Raw genomic sequence first — 19,039 nt, 5'->3', positions numbered from 1 at the left:
CCTCCCTCTCCTGATGTATCATAGCAGCCCCTCCATCATCTCCTCTCCTGCTGTATCATAGCAGCCCCTCCTTCATCTCCTCTCCTGATGTTTCATAGCAGCCCCTCCTTCATCTCCTCTCCTGCTGTATCATAGCAGCCCTCCTTCATCTCCTCTCCTGCTGTATCATAGCAGCCCCTCCCACATCTATCCATTCTCTCCCCTCCCGATTTACAGGCTCCGCTCTTCCCCTCCCCAACTCAGATTTACATCATTCCCCATTCCTCACCTATTGTCTAAGCAGCCCCTCCAGAGGAATGTAAACAAATAAATCCTCTTCTCAATTTAACTCTCAACTCCACCCCTCCTACCATCCCCAGAAATACCTCTCCCGCTTAAGGATGCCTCTGTCAGGGATGGACGTGTCAGGACACCAGAGACAGAGTCTGTCCGGAGGAAGGATAACATGACAGGGGTATCTCTAGAACAGATAACCCTGGGAGTCCAGGTCAGGTCACTAGATCCTAGTGGGACACTGACTGATTAAAACCTAAAATAAGCCTGGGAGAGGTCTGGAGGAAACCTGGTTTACGGTATAGACTGTGGACTAAACAGAACAATACTATAGAGCTGTTGGTTTGAATAAAGAACAATGACTTTGATTCCTGTGGATTAATAACACAATGGAAGCTTGTTTCTCATTTGGGAAAATAACTGTTAGGCTTTTTCAGGAACTAGAGATTTGCATGAAATTCTAAGAATCAGTGTTCTCTCTCCCAGCTGGGCGTCCTGACAACACTGCTGGCCACAACGTCTGCTACACTCCTTATGAAATGTTTATCAGCTGTGAAAACTAAAAGGCACACCATTTTAAAGATTGCAAGGCCAACATTTCTTAAGAAATTAGAATCACACACATATGGACACACACGGGCATGCGCACGCGCACACACACAGTTCTCCATTCCGAGAACTGAAATAGGGTGTTCTTGAAGAGCTCAGTACAAAAAGTAAAATGGTATGATACAGAGTTTCTTAGACCACCTCAGCGTTAAAACACTGAGCGTTTTCAGTTTCCTCCTAACCTTAAGCCTTGACATTCATCTTTCCATTTTTGCTTTGTATTTAGTGTGGGCTGCAGATTACACACGCACAGCTTGGTGTAGGCTGCTGATTACAGCATTAGAGACCATACAAAAGACCCGAGGACTGACGTTCCCTGCAGCCTTCTATGGCGCCACATTTCATTGTGTTCAGGGGCCCTCCCTGTTGCATTGAGGAGAAGAACAATCAGCGAAGAACATGCCGTGTTTGTCTGAATTTACACCAGACCACAGTGCTATAATAATTTATTTAATGAGCCAGAGATAGAGAGGGAATGAGAGAAAGAGGAGAGGAGGAGAGAGAGAGGGGGAGAAAGAGAGCGAGTGTGAGAGACAAGGGGGCAGAGGGAGAGGAAAGAGCGAAAGAGAGAGAGGGAGAAAAAAGGAAGAGCGAAAGAGAGAGGGAGAAAAAAGGAAGAGCGAAAGTGCTGGAAAGGCCGGTAGAAAGGGACTGGGAACTGGGACGGTGTCTGGCAGCAGCGATGCCAGCTGGTTTAGGCCTTGGCATCCTACTTCTAACCCCCGTCCTGAGTCTTACCATCAAACGACTAACTAAACGAATATGGCCTGGAAATGGAGCAAAGCCCTTCAGTTAAACCATATCAAAGCAAGGCGTTTTCTACAGAGAAACATTTTACCCTTGAAAGTGACCTTTTCTGAAAACAAAACAAGCCACTGGAGTGGAGTGGAGTGGAGTGGAGTGGAGTGGAGGGGAGGGGAGGGGAGTGGAGTGGAGGGGAGGGGAGTGGAGTGGAGGGGAGGGGAGTGGAGTGGAGGGGAGGGGAGTGGAGTGGAGTGGAGTGGAGTGGAGTGGAGTGGAGTGGAGTGGAGGGGAGTGGAGTGGAGGGGAGTGGAGTGGAGTGGAGTGGAGTGGAGGGGAGTGGAGTGGAGGGGAGTGGAGGGCATAGCAGTGGTGTTTAGGATGGTGTTTGTAACGCATTAGTGAGAACATGACATTTCCACTGATGTCTATACACTTCAGTAGCATATCAGCGCAGGCAATAAGAGGGGATGAAGTAACCTGTGTTATTGAGTGATACTGCTTTTCATTGTCAATTATATTCTATCATGCTTATGTTGTGAGAGAACGCAAAGAGTAAGATACTGAATCCTTCCAGAACCAATATTAAATTATGAATGGGCTGTGATCTCTGGCCTTGCAACAGGTATAGGTAGTAAACTAAACCCAGTAACTGCATTTGAAATTGACAATAGCATAATGCCCCCTGACCTCTCCTAAACCTGCAGGGGAATTTCGCAAAATCCCTGCTTGCTGACCCAGTTCACTCTCTGTCCATGAGAGTTATGGTGCGTGTCCTTCTCCCCTGTCTACAACACTATGTGAACCAAACTCCCACACACAAGTGCAATTATTCTCCCAAACCTACAATCACAAGACTGACATTTACCATTTAACCCCCAATTTCCTAAACCCAAATCCCAACCACAGCGCAGCTCTGAAGAGTTATGGCATCAACATCACAACGGATCATGATGAAGCGGCCGCTGTGGTCAGAAGCAAAGGAAAGTGGTCAACAAAATGTTCACCGACACCGAGACCTCAAGAGAAACTGTCAAGTATGATTGTGATCGGTCGATGATCAGTTTATCCCCACGATGTAGTAGGCGGTATCTCGTCATAGCTAACCAATTATATGGGATCTGATGTTGACATCCACAATTGCAAAATAGTTTTGTAGTTGAATAAAATGCATCTGTTTTATGTATTGTTAAGGCAATAATCACACATGTGTTTAGTTGTCTATTTCGTAAGTGTTTATGGGTATCGTTTACTGACCCATTGCCCTACTAAAGCCCTTCTAACTTACGAATCTCTTGTATAAAGACGTACAATTATCTACTCATCGAGCTCGCATCTTGCTCAAGCAATATAAGAAAAGTTCTTATTTAGTCTAAATGCAAGACAAGAGAGAAAATCTAGCAACTCACCTCTGAAAAACTTATCTCAACTAAATCATATGTATTGTCTGCTAACTGCGCCGCTCCATCCGTTTATAAAGGAGAAGCCCCGCTTTCCAACGTGAACCTTCGGTCCACTTGATCAATAAAACAATGAATTCAACTGTTCGATTCGGTCAATTCCTAACGGTCAATTCCTTCCCTCTTCTGAACGTTTATCTTTTCCCTTGATAAAACAGCCTACAAACCCCCGCTCCTACCAAATTCATGTGTACGTTCCAGTTTGGGTTTGTAGCGCTTGCCCTGAGCAGCGTTGGACCAATGAACAAGCAGAGTTGTAACGGTAGGCGGGGCCGCTCATTTGACCTCAACACAACAGGCGACGAGTTGGCGTCCCTGCAAAGACATCGGCAGTTCGGCACTATTCGGTCATTGCTGTTAGTGCATGCGGACCAGGGCGACGGACTGGGGTAAAGTAAACCCACTGTGTTTACACAGCTGTCACGGTATGGACTATCTCTTCATTTCCACTGCCCCTCCAGATAGGCTATGATTAAGCTGCTGCTGAGCCTGTAAAGGGGTAGCAGTCTATTTGTACATTTGGCTACACACGTCATGAAGAGTGGAGGATTTTATTGGCAAAAGCTTCATCTTTCTGTATGGATCAATAATCATATTAATATAATGCACAAACCATTACATTGCATATATATTATATTTACTTTGAGCAACAATCCTCCTCAAGGACAACAAGTATTATTTTCAGAACAGAAGTCAAGATCAGGGGCAGGGCCATGTCCAATTGGCCCCGGGCATCTCAAATCAATTTTTCCTCAAGAGTGTTTACAGAACTGGCATTAGGCAAACAAATTAAATTGAACCAGGGACAGGACAAACAGTTTAATCCGTAGCTACCTTAACTGCATGTATGCCTAATAGGGTACAGCTCCACAGTACAGCGCCGCACCGACATGAAAATAGATTTCCACTTTAACTAACTGGCATTTACTATGATGAGTGGCCTGCCATGGTTGTTATAATCCAGCGAGGACAACTTGATTGGCCCTCATAAGAGACGTGGTTCCTGTTCCACCCCGTCCTACATGGAGGGAGGGATGGATGATGGAGGGAGGGAGGGAGGGAGGGAGGGAGGGAGGGAGGGAGGGAGGGAGGGAGGGAAGGAGGGAGGGAGGGAGGGAAGGAGGGAGGGAGGGATGGATGGATGGATGGATGGATGGATGGATGGATGGATGGATGGATGGATGGAGGGAGGGATGGATGATGGATGGATGATGGAGGGATGGAAGGATGGATGATGGATGGCTGGATGATGGAGGGATGGTGGGATGGATGGATGATGGAGGGATGGCAGGATGGAGGGACGGAGGGATGGCGGGATGGAGGGACGGAGGGATGGATGATGGATAGAGTGAGGGATGAGGTGGAAAATGGGCTGTCTGATCAAATCAATCAGGCACATTTTAATACAGAGGAAGGAACTTCGTAATGAACCCACTGGGCACAGACGTCAATTCAATGTCTTTTCCACATTGGTTCAACATCATTTCATTGAAATGACGTGGAAACAACGTTGATTCAACCAGTGTGTCCAGTGGGAAGTAACTTATTGCATGTGTTGGTACACATGCATATACACACACTCCTATTCAAATGCACACACGTGCACACACACGGACACACACACATGTAAATAGTGCCAGACATGCACTCAAACATATTCAGTTGACCTTGATGTTATGATTTCTGTTGCCCTTGATGTCTTCTGTTTTTTGCATTGTTGTTTTCTGTTTTCCTTTTTTCTCTTTTGTTCATTTTGATGGTTGTTTGCGCGTTGGGGGACAGGGGCTTGGAGGTGGGAAATTGAATGATTTAATTAAATATTTATCGTGGGTGAGGACTGTGGGGGGAGTCTCAGATGGTTGAGCAGCTTCACTGCAACTAGATTGTATAGTTTAATATTCAATATTAAAAAATAACAAATAAAATGTAAAAAATTATTAATGTCGTCAAGGGTTACTGTAATGACATTTGGGGCTGTTTTATCAAATAAAGTGTATTGTTTTATCTAAATCAAAGTGTATTGTTTTATCTAAATCAAAGTGTATATTTTTTTCATTTCTATACCATGATCATGATCTGAAAGATGAAACTTGATTTAGACTAAGCAACTTTTGAGCATAAATTAATTGTGGCAACTACCAGCATTGTCCTGGCACAGTACAGCAACGCAGTATTCCAAGTGTCACTGTGCAGCTCTGTTCTGTGTGATCAAGGTGTAGAATAAGGGATGAGAAGGTTAATAAGCAAATACAGACACAACATATAACACACACAACACACAACACACACCAAAAACAGATGGTATCGTCCCAATTTCTGAAAAAGCCAGAAAAACATATATATTAGTAATGTCGCTGCTGGGAGGTGAATACTGTTCAGAGGTTATGCTGACGTAAATCTGTCAAGCTACTGTTCTGTTCATGAACACCGTATTGTGTAAACCTCTGTGGTTTCTCACTCAGGCAGGCAGTGTGTTTCAGCCTGCGGCTACAGGGCACAGACACCTACACAGTAACATCCTCTCCTCTCCTCTCCTCTCCTCTCCTCTCCTCTATCCTCTCCCCTATCCCCTCCTTTTGTCTCTCTCCTCTATCCTCTTCCCTCTCCTCTCCTCTCAGCTGGCGTACAGCTCATCCTGTAATTACGGCTAGCTGTCATCAACAGCCCCCGACCAGCAGCTATATTTACTGGAGAGCCAACAAACAGACCCAGCTCCCTGGTAGGATCACTTAAAAGAGCTGCTAAGCCATGGATAGAAGGATTAGCGGCTGGACTGATCCCAGATCAGTTTGTGTATTGGTAGAAGGATTAGATCCTTGACTGGTTCCAGATCGGTTTGTGTTGCGAGCCATGGGTAGAAGGATTAGAGCCTGGATGGGTCCCAGATCAGTTTGTGTCATTGACCAATAGAAGATTAATTCACACAACAGGACGTAATGTACGGGTCTGAATGGGACCACCTCTCTCAGACATCTCAGCCGACACCCCTCACACACACCCCTCTTTAAATCCCTCGCCCCCGGAGCACTTGTGACCACTTACATGGAGAGAGCCACTCGGACATGCCATATAACAGGGGGAAAGGGCGAAGGGGGGCAAGAGATCAAGGGCAGTGACATCTGAGGGTGAGAGTGGAACAGTGAGGGTTAGGGTGGGAGGGGTCAGTGGAACAGGGAGGGTTAGAGAGGGAGGGGTCAGTGTAACTGGGAGGGTTAGGGTGGGAGGGGTCAGTGGAACTGGGAGGGTTAGAGAGGGAGGGGTCAGTGGAACTGGGAGGGTTAGAGAGGGAGGGGTCAGTGGAACAGGGAGGGTTAGAGAGGGAGGGGTCAGTGGAACTGGGAGGGTTAGAGAGGGAGGGGTCAGTGTAACAGGGAGGGTTAAGGAGGGAGGGGTCAGTGGAACTGGGAGGGTTAGAGAGGGAGGGGTCAGTGGAACTGGGAGGGTTAGAGAGGGAGGGATCAGTGGAACTGGGAGGGTTAGAGAGGGAGGGGTCAGTGGAACTGGGAGGGTTAGAGAGGGAGGGGTCAGTGTAACAGGGAGGGTTAGAGAGGGAGGGGTCAGTGAAACTGGGAGGGTTAGAGAGGGATGGATTAGTGGAACAGGGAGGGTTAGAGAGGGAAGGGTCAGTGGAACTGGGAGGGTTAGAGAGGGAGTGGTCAGTGGAACTGGGAGGGTTAGATAGGGAGGGGTCAGTGGAACTGGGAGGGTTAGAGAGGGAGGGGTCAGTGGAACTGGCAGGGTTAGAGAGGGAGGGGTCAGTGGTGTCTGTTCTCTGGTTACCTGTTTACATCTTACTAGACACCATAGTAATGTTGTACATCCTACTAGACACCATAGTAATGTTGTATATCCTACTAGACACCATAGTGATGTTTTACATCCTACTAGACACCATAGTAATGTTGTACATCCTACTAGACACCATAGTAATGTTGTACATCCTACTAGACGCCATAGTAATGTTGTACATCCTACTAGACACCATAGTGTGTTTTACATCCTACTAGACACCATAGTGATGTTTTACATCCTACTAGACACCATAGTAATGTTGTACATCCTACTAGACGCCATAGTAATGTTGTACATCCTACTAGACACCATAGTAATGTTGTACATCCTACTAGACACCATAGTAATGTTGTACATCCTACTAGACACCATAGTAATGTTTTACATCCTACTAGACACCATAGTGATGTTTTACATCCTACTAGACACCATAGTGATGTTTTACATCCTACTAGACACCATAGTGATGTTGTACATCCTACTAGACACCATAGTGATGTTTTATATCCTACTAGACACCATAGTGATGTTTTACATCCTACTAGACACCATAGTAATGGAGGCCATGTACAGCCATGTCTCAGGGCTCGTTGCCACCCTGGAAATAGCCTGGTTCATTGTATGTTTGAGAGAATGCCTCCATGAGTCCTCCAAACACTGAACCACTTTTACTGTATAGACTGAAGTGTACTGTATGTGATCACCCTATGATCACTCGGCTACACAGCTGATGCCTGCCGTACCCTCATCCTACTCCTCTGTTCCTCTGGTGATGAAGAGGTTAACCCCTGCAGCCCCCAGTATCACTCCCGATCCCCAAGCGCTCTCATTTGTTGACTTCTGCAACTGTAAAAGCCTTGGGTTCATGAATGTTAACATCAGAAACCTCCTCCCTAAGTTTGCTTTATTCACTGCTTTAGCACACTCCGCCAACCCAGATGTACTAGTCGTGTCTGAATCCTGGCTTAGGAAGAAGAAACAAATCAGAAATTTCCATCCCCAATTACAGCCCGTCAGAACTGCTAAAGGGGGAGGAATTGCAATCTACTGTAGAGCTCTATTATACTATCCAGGTCTATGCCCAAACAGTTCGAGCTTCTACTTTTAAAGACCCATCTCTCCAGAAATAGGTCCCTCACTGTTGTTGCTTGTTATAGACCCCCCTCAGCTCCCAGCTGTGCCCTGGACACCATATGTGAATTGATTGCCAACCATCTATCGTCAGAGTTCATACTACTAGGTGACCTAAATTGGGATAGGCTTAACACCCCGGCCGTCCTACAATCTAAACTAGATGCCCTCAATCTCACACAAATTATCAAGGAACCTAGCAGGTACAACCCCAAATCCGTAAACATGGGCACCCATATAGATATCATCCTGACCAACTTGCCCTCTAAATACACCTCTGCTGTTTTCAACCAGGATCTCAGCGATCACTGCCTCATTGCCTGCGTCCGTTATGGGTCCCCGGTCAAACGACCACCCCTCATCACTGTCAAACGCTCTCTAAAACACTTATGCGAGCAGGCCTTTCTAATCGACCTGGCCCGGGTATCCTGGAACGATATTGACCTCATCCCGTCAGTAGAGGATGCCTGGTTGTTCTTTAAAAGTGCTTTCCTCACCATCTTAAATAAGCAAAAAAAAGTTGAACTAAGAGCGGTTATAGCCCTTGGTTCACTCCAGACTTGACTGCCCTTGACCAGCACAAAAACACCCTGTGGCGTACTGCAATAGCATTGAATTGTCCCCACAATATGCAACTTTTCAGGGAAGTCAGGAACCAAAACACAGTCTGTCACGGCTGGCTGAAGGACTGGACGAAGGTGCAGCATGGTAAGCATACATTTGAACTTTATTTACAAAACGAAGAACAAAAAACAAACGTGAAGCTTTGGGCTATGTGCCCTGAAGAACCACAAAGTTAACTTCCCACAAAACAGGTGGGGGAAAAGGGTACCTAAGTATGATTCTCAATCAGAGACAACGATAGACAGCTGTCCCTGATTGAGAACCATACCAGGCCAAGACATAGAAAAAAGGACATAGAATACCCACCCTAGTCACACCCTGGCCTAACCAAAATAGAGAATAAAAAGCCTCTCTATGGCCAAGGCGTGACACAATCAGTTAGGAAAGCAAAGGCTAGCTTTTTCAAACAGAAATTTGCATCCTGCAGAACTAATTCCAAAAAGTTTTGGAACACTGTAAAATCCATGGAGAATAAAAGCACCTCCTCCCAGTGTTTCCTAGTCTCCCAGAGACTAGGAAACACTGTCACCACTGCTAAATGGTGACAATCGAGAAATTCAATAAGCATTTCTCTATGGCTGGGCATGCTTTCCAGCTGGCTAACCCAACCCTGGCCAACAGCTCTGCACCCCCCGCAGCAACTGGCCCAAGCCCCCCCTCCGTTTCTCCTTCACCCAAATCCAGACAGCTGATGTTCTGAAAGAGCTGCAAAATCCACGGTCATGCCCCTCTTCAAAAAGGGAGACACTCTAGACCCAAACTGTTACAGACCTATATCCATCCTACCCTGCCTTTCTAAAGTCTTCGAAAGCCAAGTGAACAAACAGATTACCGACCATTTCGAATCCCACCGTACCTTCTCCGCTACGCAATCTGGTTTCCGAGCTGGTCACGGGTGCACCTCAGCCATGCTCAAGGTCCTAAACAATATCATAACTGCCATCGATAAAAGACAGTACTGTGCAGCCGTCTTCATCAACCTGGCCAGGGCTTTCGACTCCAATCACCGTAATCTTATTGGTAGACTCAACAGCCTTGGTTTCTCTAATGACTGCCTCGCCTGGTTCGCTCAGATAGAGTTCAGTGTGTCAAATTGGAGGGCCTGTTGTTCGGACCTCTGGCAGTCTCTATGGGGGTGCCACACGGTTCAATTCTCGGGCCGACTCTTTTCTCTGTATACATCAATGATGGCGCTCTTGCTGCTGGTGATTCTTTGATCCACATCTACGCAGATTACACCATTCTGTATACATCTGGCCCTTCTTTGGACACTGTGTTAACAAACCTCCAAACGAGCTTCAACGTCATACAACACTCCTTCCTTTGCCTCCAACTGCTCTTAAATGCTAGTAAAACAAAATGCATGCTCTTCAACCGATCGCTTCCCGCACCCGCTCGCCCAACTAGCATCACTACTCTGGACAGTTCTGACTTAGAATATGTGGACAACTATAAATACCTAGGTATCTGGCTAGACTGTAAACTCTCCTTCCAGACTCACATTAAGCAGCTCCAATCCAAAGTTAAATCTAGAATTGGCTTCCTATTTCACAACAAAGCCTCCTTCACTCATTCTGCCAAACATACCCTCGTAAAAGTGACTATCCTACCGATCCTTGACTTTGGCTATGTCATTTACAAAATAGCCTCCAACACTCTACTCATCAAATTGGATGCAGTCTATCACAGTGCCATCCGTTTTGTCACCAAAGTCCCATATACTACCCACCACTGCAACCTGGTCCTCGCTACATATTAGTCGCCAAACCCACTGGCTCCAGGTCATCTATAAGTCTTTGCTAGGTAAAGCTCCACCTTATCTCAGCTCACTGGTCATCATAGCAACACCCACCCGTAGCACTCGCTCCAACAGGTATATTTCACTGGTCATCCCCAAAGCCAACACCTCCTTTGGCTGCCTTTCCTTCCAGTTCCCTGCTGCCAATGACTGGAACGAATTGCAAACATTACTGAAGCTGGAGACTTATATCGCCCTCACTAACATTAAGCGTCAGCTGTCAGAGCAGCTTACCGATCGCTGCAGCTGTACACAGCCCATCTGTAAATAGCCCATTTAACCAACTACCTACCTCATCCCCATATTTGTTTTCGTTTTTCTGCTCTTTTGCACACAAGTATTTTCAACTTGCACATCCTCTGTATTACTCCAGTGTAAATTGCTTAATTGTAATGAATCACTATTGGCCTATTTATTGCCTTACCTCCTTTCTTCATGTTGCACACACTGTATACAGACTTTTATATTGTGTTATTGACTGTATGTTTGTTTATTCCATGTGTAACTCTGTGTTGTTGTTTTTGTCTCACTGCTTTGCTTTATCTTGCCCAGGTCGCAGTTGTAAATGAGAACTTGTTCTCAACTGGCCTACCTGGTTAAATAAATAGGTTTAGGCTACTATATGATACTCAAATTTTCCCTATACCCATCATGTGGTTGCTACAACCTAGCCTATGAATGAAAGTTTACAACTCCGATGCACACAGGTCGGGCAAAAAATTTGAGAAGACAGTGACACATTTAATAAATTGCACACTCTTGCATGCATCTAGCTGATCTAGGGTGTAATCATTAGTCCAACAGTTGCAAACAAGAGTTTCTATTGGACAAATTCGGGTACTTTTATCCCTGTTTTGTTTGCTTCCGTTTAAGAAATGTTTTTAAACAGAATCAACAGAACGAACCCCCGATCACGCATAAACACAGTTTGCTTTCATAACAGCCACCTTGTATTCCTTCTAGCCTCTATGCACTCTCCTCCTCTCACCTTTGCCCTTCATTTGACCAACACATCAGCTGTATGTGACAACAACAAAAAAATCCACGCCAAACCATGTCATAACCGCTACACACAGCCTGCATCATTGACCCCATATTAGCTAAAGTAACATCATAATCAACATAGCTAAAATAACTAATGTGTTAGTAAAACCGCTACAATCATGCAGTAACGTTACAGTGGATAGTCAGTAAGCAGTTACACCGGTGGGCCCCGGTGGCAATAAATTAATAAAACCAAAAGCTTACCTTGACTTGGAAGAGTTCCAGTTTTGTGTTGGATAGTCATAGCCAGCTAGCTAACATAGCATCCCTCTGTTTGAGCCAGGTGTTTGAGTAACTAAACTAGCCAGTTGCATTTGCTAGCTAAGTAAGTGAAACTGAAAGTGTAAAAAATGACATTCTCTCTCTCTTGCTTCTCCTTCCTTTTTGAATAAATTCATTCATTCAAAACTGTTCAACTATTGTCTTTCTCTCTCTTTGAGTCAACTACTCACCACATTTTATGCACTGCAGTGCTAGCTAGCTCTAGCTTATGCTTTTAGTACTAGATTCATTCTCTGATACTTGATTGGGTGAACAAAATGTCAACTAATGCTGCAAGAGCTCTGATAGGTTGGAGGACGTCCTCCGGAAGTTGTCATAATTCATGTGTAAGTCTATGGAAGGGGGAGAGAACCAAGAGCCTCCTAGGTTTTGTATTGAAGTCAATGTATCAAGAGGAGGACGGAAGCTAGCTGTCCTCCGGCTACATCATGGGGCGGCAGGGTAGCCTAGTGTTTAGAGCGTTCGACTAGTAACCGGAAGGTTGCAAGTTCAAACCCCCGAGCTGACAAGGTACAAATCTGTCGTTCTGCCCCTGAACAGGCAGTTAACCCACTGTTCCTAGGCAGTTAACCCACTGTTCCTAGGCCGTCATTGAAAATAAGAATTTGTTCTTAACTGACTTGCCTGGTTAAATAAAGGTCAAATAAAATAAATAAATAAATGGTGCTACCCTACAGAGTGCTGTTGAGACTACTGTAGACCTGCATTGCCAAACAATGTGTTTTAATCAATTATTTGATGACGTGAATATATTTAGTAAAGTTTTCTCTAAAACTGATAACTTTTACAATTTTTATTTTATGAAATTCACTGAGGAGGAGATGGTCCTCCCTTTGCTCCCCTGAGGAACCTCCACTGATGTGTGTGGGGGGGGGGGGGGGGGGGGGGGGGCTAGCACTTACGGCCTTCAAAATGGCTTTGAAAGTTCACTCAACCATATGGCTGTTCTGTGAATGTTTTTGTTTTTTTACTGGTGGGTGGGTAGCAGTGAGACAGGCAGTGCTGCTCAGCCTCAGATGTGGGCAGATTATAGGGCTGTCATGCCCTGTAGCATGGTTAATGACAGGGCTTTGACTGCTGCAGGTAGGCCTAAGCCCAGCCTCCAAGAACCAGCTTTATTGTGGGCTGGAAGGAAAGGAACCTACTTGCAATAGGATCCACCCATCACAGAACGTTCTACCCATCATAGTAGGGAAACTATCTCTCTCCCTCTCATACCAACGTCATTCTCAGAAACAAATGACATAACAAATATCATAAAATGTCATGACGTTTTGTGTCATTGAAACCGTCTCTAGGCAACATTTCTAATATCTCCGTGAACCCAATATTGTGACTTACAATTCCATAGATTATACACCCTTCTCCTGCCAACTTCATAAACCCTTCACCTGCCCACTTTATAAACCCTTCACCTGCCCACTTTATAAACCCTTCACCTGCCCACTTTATAAACCCTTCACCTGCCCACTTCATAAACCCTTCACCTGCCCACTTTATAAACCCTTCACCTGCCCACTTTATAAACCCTTCACCTGCCCACTTTATAAACCCTTCACCTGCCAACTTCATAAACCCTTCACCTGCCCACTTTATAAACCCTTCACCTGCCCACTTTATAAACCCTTCACCTGCCCACTTTATAAACCCTTCACCTGCCCACTTTATAAACCCTTCACATGCCCACTTCATAAACCCTTCACCTGCCCACTTCATAAACCCTTCACCTGCCCACTTCATAAACCCTTCACCTGCCCACTTTATAAACCCTTCACCTGCCCACTTCATAAACCCTTCACCTGCCCACTTCATAAACCCTTCACCTGCCCACTTCATAAACCCTTCACCTGCCCACTTTATAAACCCTTCACCTGCCCACTTTATAAACCCTTCACCTGCCAACTTCATAAACCCTTCACCTGCCCACTTTATAAACCCTTCACCTGCCCACTTTATAAACCCTTCACCTGCCCACTTCATAAACCCTTCACCTGCCCACTTCATAAACCCTTCACCTGCCCACTTCATAAACCCTTCACCTGCCCACTTTATAAACCCTTCACCTGCCCACTTCATAAACCCTTCACCTGCCCACTTCATAAACCCTTCACCTGCCCACTTCATAAACCCTTCACCTGCCCACTTTATAAACCCTTCACCTGCCCACTTTATAAACCCTTCACCTGCCCACTTCATAAACCCTTCACCTGCCCACTTCATAAACCCTTCACCTGCCCACTTTATAAACCCTTCACCTGCCCACTTTATAAACCCTTCACCTGCCAACTTCATAAACCCTTCACCTGCCCACTTTATAAACCCTTCACCTGCCCACTTTATAAACCCTTCACCTGCCCACTTTATAAACCCTTCACCTGCCCACTTCATAAACCCTTCACCTGCCCACTTCATAAACCCTTCACCTGCCCACTTCATAAACCCTTCACCTGCCCACTTCATAAACCCTTCACCTGCCCACTTCATAAACCCTTCACCTGCCCACTTCATAAACCCTTCACCTGCCCACTTTATAAACCCTTCACCTGCCCACTTCATAAACCCTTCACCTGCCCACTTTATAAACCCTTCACCTGCCCACTTTATAAACCCTTCACCTGCCCACTTCATAAACCCTTCACCTGCCCACTTCATAAACCCTTTACCTTCCCATTTTGCCAATCCAGTTTCTCTCTCTACTTGTTCTGCTTCTGTAGAAAGAAAAAACAGACAGAGACGTGTGTTTGTGGAAGCTTGTTCAGGCTAAATTAGGTCAATGGATGCAACTGTCAGAAAGAGGAAAAAGCAGACTAACAAGCCAGCTAGGGCTTCCCCTCTAGGGTGAACACAAGGCAATGTCTCCATACACAGTACAGACAGTCATAGTCTTTATCCGATTATTTTGACCATGAAGGTAGGTCAGAGTCCGTTGGTAAGAGGCTGTCAGTTAGAGGCTCTCAGTTAGAGCCTGTCGGTTAGAGGCAACATTTTAGCGTGTGTACGTTAGAGTCTGTCGGGTAGAGACTGTCGGGTAGAGACTGTCAGGTAGAGACTGTCGGGTAGAGACTGTCGGGTAGAGACTGTCCCGGGTAGAGACTGTCGGGTAGAGACTGTCCCGGGTAGAGATTGTTGGTTAGAAACTGTATGTTAGAGACTGTTAGTTATTAAAGAATGTCGGTTAGAGTCTGTCGTTTAGAGGTTGACGGTTAGAGGCAGTTAGTTAGAGGATGTCGTTTAGAGGTTGGCGGTTAGAGCCTGTTAGTTAGAGGATGTCGTTTAGAGGTTGACGGTTAGAGACTATTAGTTAGAGGATGTCGTTTAGAGGTTGGCGGTTAGAGCCTGTTAGTTAGAGGATGTCGTTTAGAGGTTGTCGTTTAGAGGTTGATGGTTGGAGGCTGTTAGTTTGCGAATGTTGTTTAGAGGTTGAAGGTTGTCTGTTAGAAGCTGTATGTTAGAAGCTGTATGTTAGAGGCTGTATGTTAGAGGCTGTATGATAGAGGCTGTATGTTAGAGGCTGTATGATAGAGGCTGTATGTTAGAGGCTGTATGATAGAGGCTGTATGTTAGAGGCTGTATGTTAGAGGCTGTATGTTAGAGGCTGTATGTTAGAGGCTGTATTTTTTTTTTATTTTTTTATTTTACCTTTATTTAACCAGGCAAGTCAGTTAAGAACAAATTCTTATTTTCAATGACGGCCTGGGAACAGTGGGTTAACTGCCTGTTCAGGGGCAGAACGACAGATTTGTACCTTGTCAGCTCGGGGGTTTGAACTCGCAACCTTCCGGTTACTAGTCCAACGCTCTAACCACTAGGCTACCCTGCCGCCCCGGAGTGTTGGAGTGTTGAAGTTTAGCTCTGCCCAACTCCAGAGAGAAAGACAGACAGTGTGTGTGAGTGTTTTACTTGGTTACCAGAGAATCTTCACATTGTGTGTGTTTAAACAGTGTGTGAGTTGTGTGTTTAAACAGTGTGTGAGTTGTGTGTTTAAGCAGTGTGTGAGTTGTGTGTTTAAACAGTGTGTGAGTTGTGTGTTTAAGCGGTGTGTGAGTTGTGTGTTTAAACAGTGTGTGAGTTGTGTGTTTAAACAGTGTGTGAGTTGTGTGTTTAAACAGTGTGTGAGTTGTGTGTTTAAACGGTGTGTGAGTTGTGTGTTTAAACAGTGTGTGAGTTGTGTGTTTAAACAGTGTGTGAGTTGTGTGTTTAAACAGTGTGTGAGTTGTGTGTTTAAACAGTGTGTGAGTTGTGTGTTTAAACAGTGTGTGAGTTGTGTGTTTAAACAGTGTGTGAGTTGTGTGTTTAAACAGTGTGTGAGTTGTGTGTTTAAGCAGTGTGTGAGTTGTGTGTTTAAATGGTGTGTGAGTCTCCCGGCAGACTAGATTCAGCCTGAGTGCAGAGGTCAGGCCTGTCTGTTTGTAAGCTCTGTTGCGGTCAGAAAAGAGGAGGAGGAGTAGGAGGGGTGTGAGTGTGAGTGTGTGTGTGTGTGTGTCTTCTCTCGGCCTGGAGTGGTGTGTCAATGTTCCCTCCGATTTTTTGGGCTACTGAACTAATTTCAGGTCTGCTGTGCGCAAACTTGAACGATGTGAAAATTCTGTGTAACTTCCTGTGTGCGTGTACTGTGAAGATGTCATGAATTTATCAGTTCTATGACATTCCTCGTCTTGTACTAATTTCACCTTTTAACAGTAATCATCCACCATTGTTCCTCTGACAGTGTTGGGATATTGGTACTAGTTGTGACAGACAGTGTCACACAAAACCACAATTGTTCCTCTCAGTTGTCAGACGCCCAAAACATCAGCGCTCTCTGATTGATTTCCACGGCAAAGCTAACCATGCCACTCGGAGGCTCAATGTGATGACTGAACACATTGTGTTGAGACACGGGCAGACTTCATAATGTTGAGATCCCGCTTCAGATCCAGACTTCGTAATGTTGAGATCCCGCTTTAGATCCAGACTTCGTAATGTTGAGATCCCGCTTCAGATCTAGACTTCGTAATGTTGAGATCCCGCTTTAGATCCAGACTTCCTAATGTTGAGATCCCGCTTCAGATCTAGACTTCGTAATGTTGCGATCCCGCTTTAGATCCAGACTTCGTAATGTTGAGATCCCACTTCAGATCCAGACTTCGTAATGTTGAGATCCCGCTTTAGATCCAGACTTCGTAATGTTGAGATCCCGCTTCAGATCCAGATCAACTGATACCATCTCAACACTGAGCCTGTCAAACTCTGAGTCTGTTGAGATAAATCATCTGTCACTCCCTCCTCCTTCAACTCATCAATCATTACACAGAGAGAGGGGTAAAGAAAGAGAATGTGTGTTATGTGTGTGTGTGTGTGTGTGTGTATGCGTCTCCTGTGTAATACAGTACAACCTCAGTAGGCTCCACGAGGCCCCTGTCAGGATCTAGTTTCCTGGGTTGCAGTAGCACAAGACATGTCTAGACCAGGAGAGAGAATATATGGATTTCTGGAACCTGATACTGCTTCTTGTATCGGTCATCCTGCCTGGGTCACTGCATATTACAGGTTCTGACACACATACAGGACACGCACGCGCACACACACACACACACACACACACACACACACACACACACACACACACACACACACACACACACACACACACACACACACCTTTCTGGCTCTTGCTGGCTACAGTAGTACACACTTGGCTGCCTTGTGGTTCAGCGAGAAAAGTCAGAGATACATTTGTCCTCTGTTTCACCCTGGGGCTGTAGTAAAATGTTCTATAGATGACAACATGGCGGTGCGCTAGGGTCACGTGGTGTAGTGAGTCACAGGTGCATCTCAGAAGGAGTTGAGTTCATTGAACTTCATTCTAGCTATGCTTTCTGGCAAGAGTAGAGGGGGCTTAGGATTACACAAAATGTCTATGAAATGTGCTAAATAAATAAGGATTGATGTGATTTGAAATGTGTGGTGCTGTATAGCTTCGGTATCACTGTGGCTCTTCAAGCAACAGCCTGCAATGGTGTGCTAAATGCTGCACCACTCTGACTGATCAAGCCCATAGGAAGGGAGGAGTGTGTATCACAACGAGGGATCTGATTGGAGGAGAGGCTCCTAGACCAGGTATTGTAACAGTACTATACAGGACTCAGGTACACTACTATTATATAGGCCTACAAGTACAGGTGCACTACTATTATATAGGCCTACAAGTACAGGTACACTACTATTATATAGGCCTACAAGTACAGGTACACTACTATTATATAGGCCTACACGTACAGGTACACTACTATTATATAGGCCTACAAGTACAGGTACACTACTATTATATAGGCCTACAAGGAGCTTTCAGAAACATCTCTCCTCTTGCTGAAGTGGCACCTTTTTTTGGGTTTTTCTGTCCCTACTGACCCAGTTCACCAAACACTGGTTTATTTAAACTCTCCTTCCCTGCTAACACTAGTGCTTAATGTCTTTCTTGGACCACATTGGACCCCGTTTCCTGTCAGAACTCACAATCAACGCTCTTTGGGATGTACAGACTCATCACTTTCCTCGTTCCTCCCGCAGGCTGCTAGGCCGCAGCCAATGTAGTCCTTTATATAACTTAAGGAGTTCACGCAATTACACCGCCTTTCTCATTTTCTTATTTATATCACATTTGATTTACTTGATTAAATGAAACACTACTACTAATAATATGAATAATACAAATACTATTACTACTAATAATAATATGAATAATACAAATACTGTTACTACTAATAATAATATGAATAATACAAATACTATTACTACTAATAATAATATGAATAATACAAATACTACTACTACTACTACTAACAATAATAATCATAACACTACTCATATTAATCATAACACTAATACTACTACTACTAATAATAATATGAATAATACAAATACTACTACTACTACTACTACTAACAATAATAATCATAACACTACTCATATTAATCATAACACTAATACTACTACTACTACTGCTAATAAGAACAATAAGAACAATAATATTAATAATACAAATACTACTACTACTACTACTACTACTAACAATAATAATAATAATACTACTACTAATAGTAATCCTAATACGAATAATACTACTACTGCTAATAAGAACACTACTATTAATAATACAAATACTACTACTACTACTACTACTACTAATAATAATAATAATACAAATAATAATAATAATAATAATACTAATAAGAAAAAGAATAACAATAATATTAATAATAATACCACTACTACTAATAATAATAATAATAATACTACTACTAAT

General features: G+C 44.5%; 1 protein-coding gene across 8 annotated transcripts in view; it reads right to left on the bottom strand.

Moving 5' to 3' along the window:
• The window catches only part of LOC110489380 (rho family-interacting cell polarization regulator 2), a 123,170-nt gene that overhangs the window by 61,320 nt on the left and 42,811 nt on the right, over positions 1–19,039 (bottom strand). For 2 of the 8 annotated variants that reach the window (XM_090227559.1, XM_090227560.1), the window contains exon 1: positions 3,033–3,568. The exons of 5 other annotated variants lie outside the window; for them this stretch is intronic. The gene's annotated coding sequence lies outside the window, so the exon portion shown is untranslated. Of the gene's footprint in view, positions 1–3,032; positions 3,569–19,039 lie in introns of those variants that run through there. One more of the 8 variants, XM_036970836.2, reaches the window with a different exon arrangement.

The sequence above is a fragment of the Oncorhynchus mykiss genome, chromosome 30, assembly GCF_057628025.1.
Source record: "Oncorhynchus mykiss isolate SJ-2025 chromosome 30, ASM5762802v1, whole genome shotgun sequence".
Taxonomy (NCBI): Eukaryota; Metazoa; Chordata; class Actinopteri; order Salmoniformes; family Salmonidae; genus Oncorhynchus; species Oncorhynchus mykiss.
The sequence above is the reverse complement of the archived record's forward strand: the minus strand, read 5'-3'. Positions and strand labels throughout refer to the sequence as shown.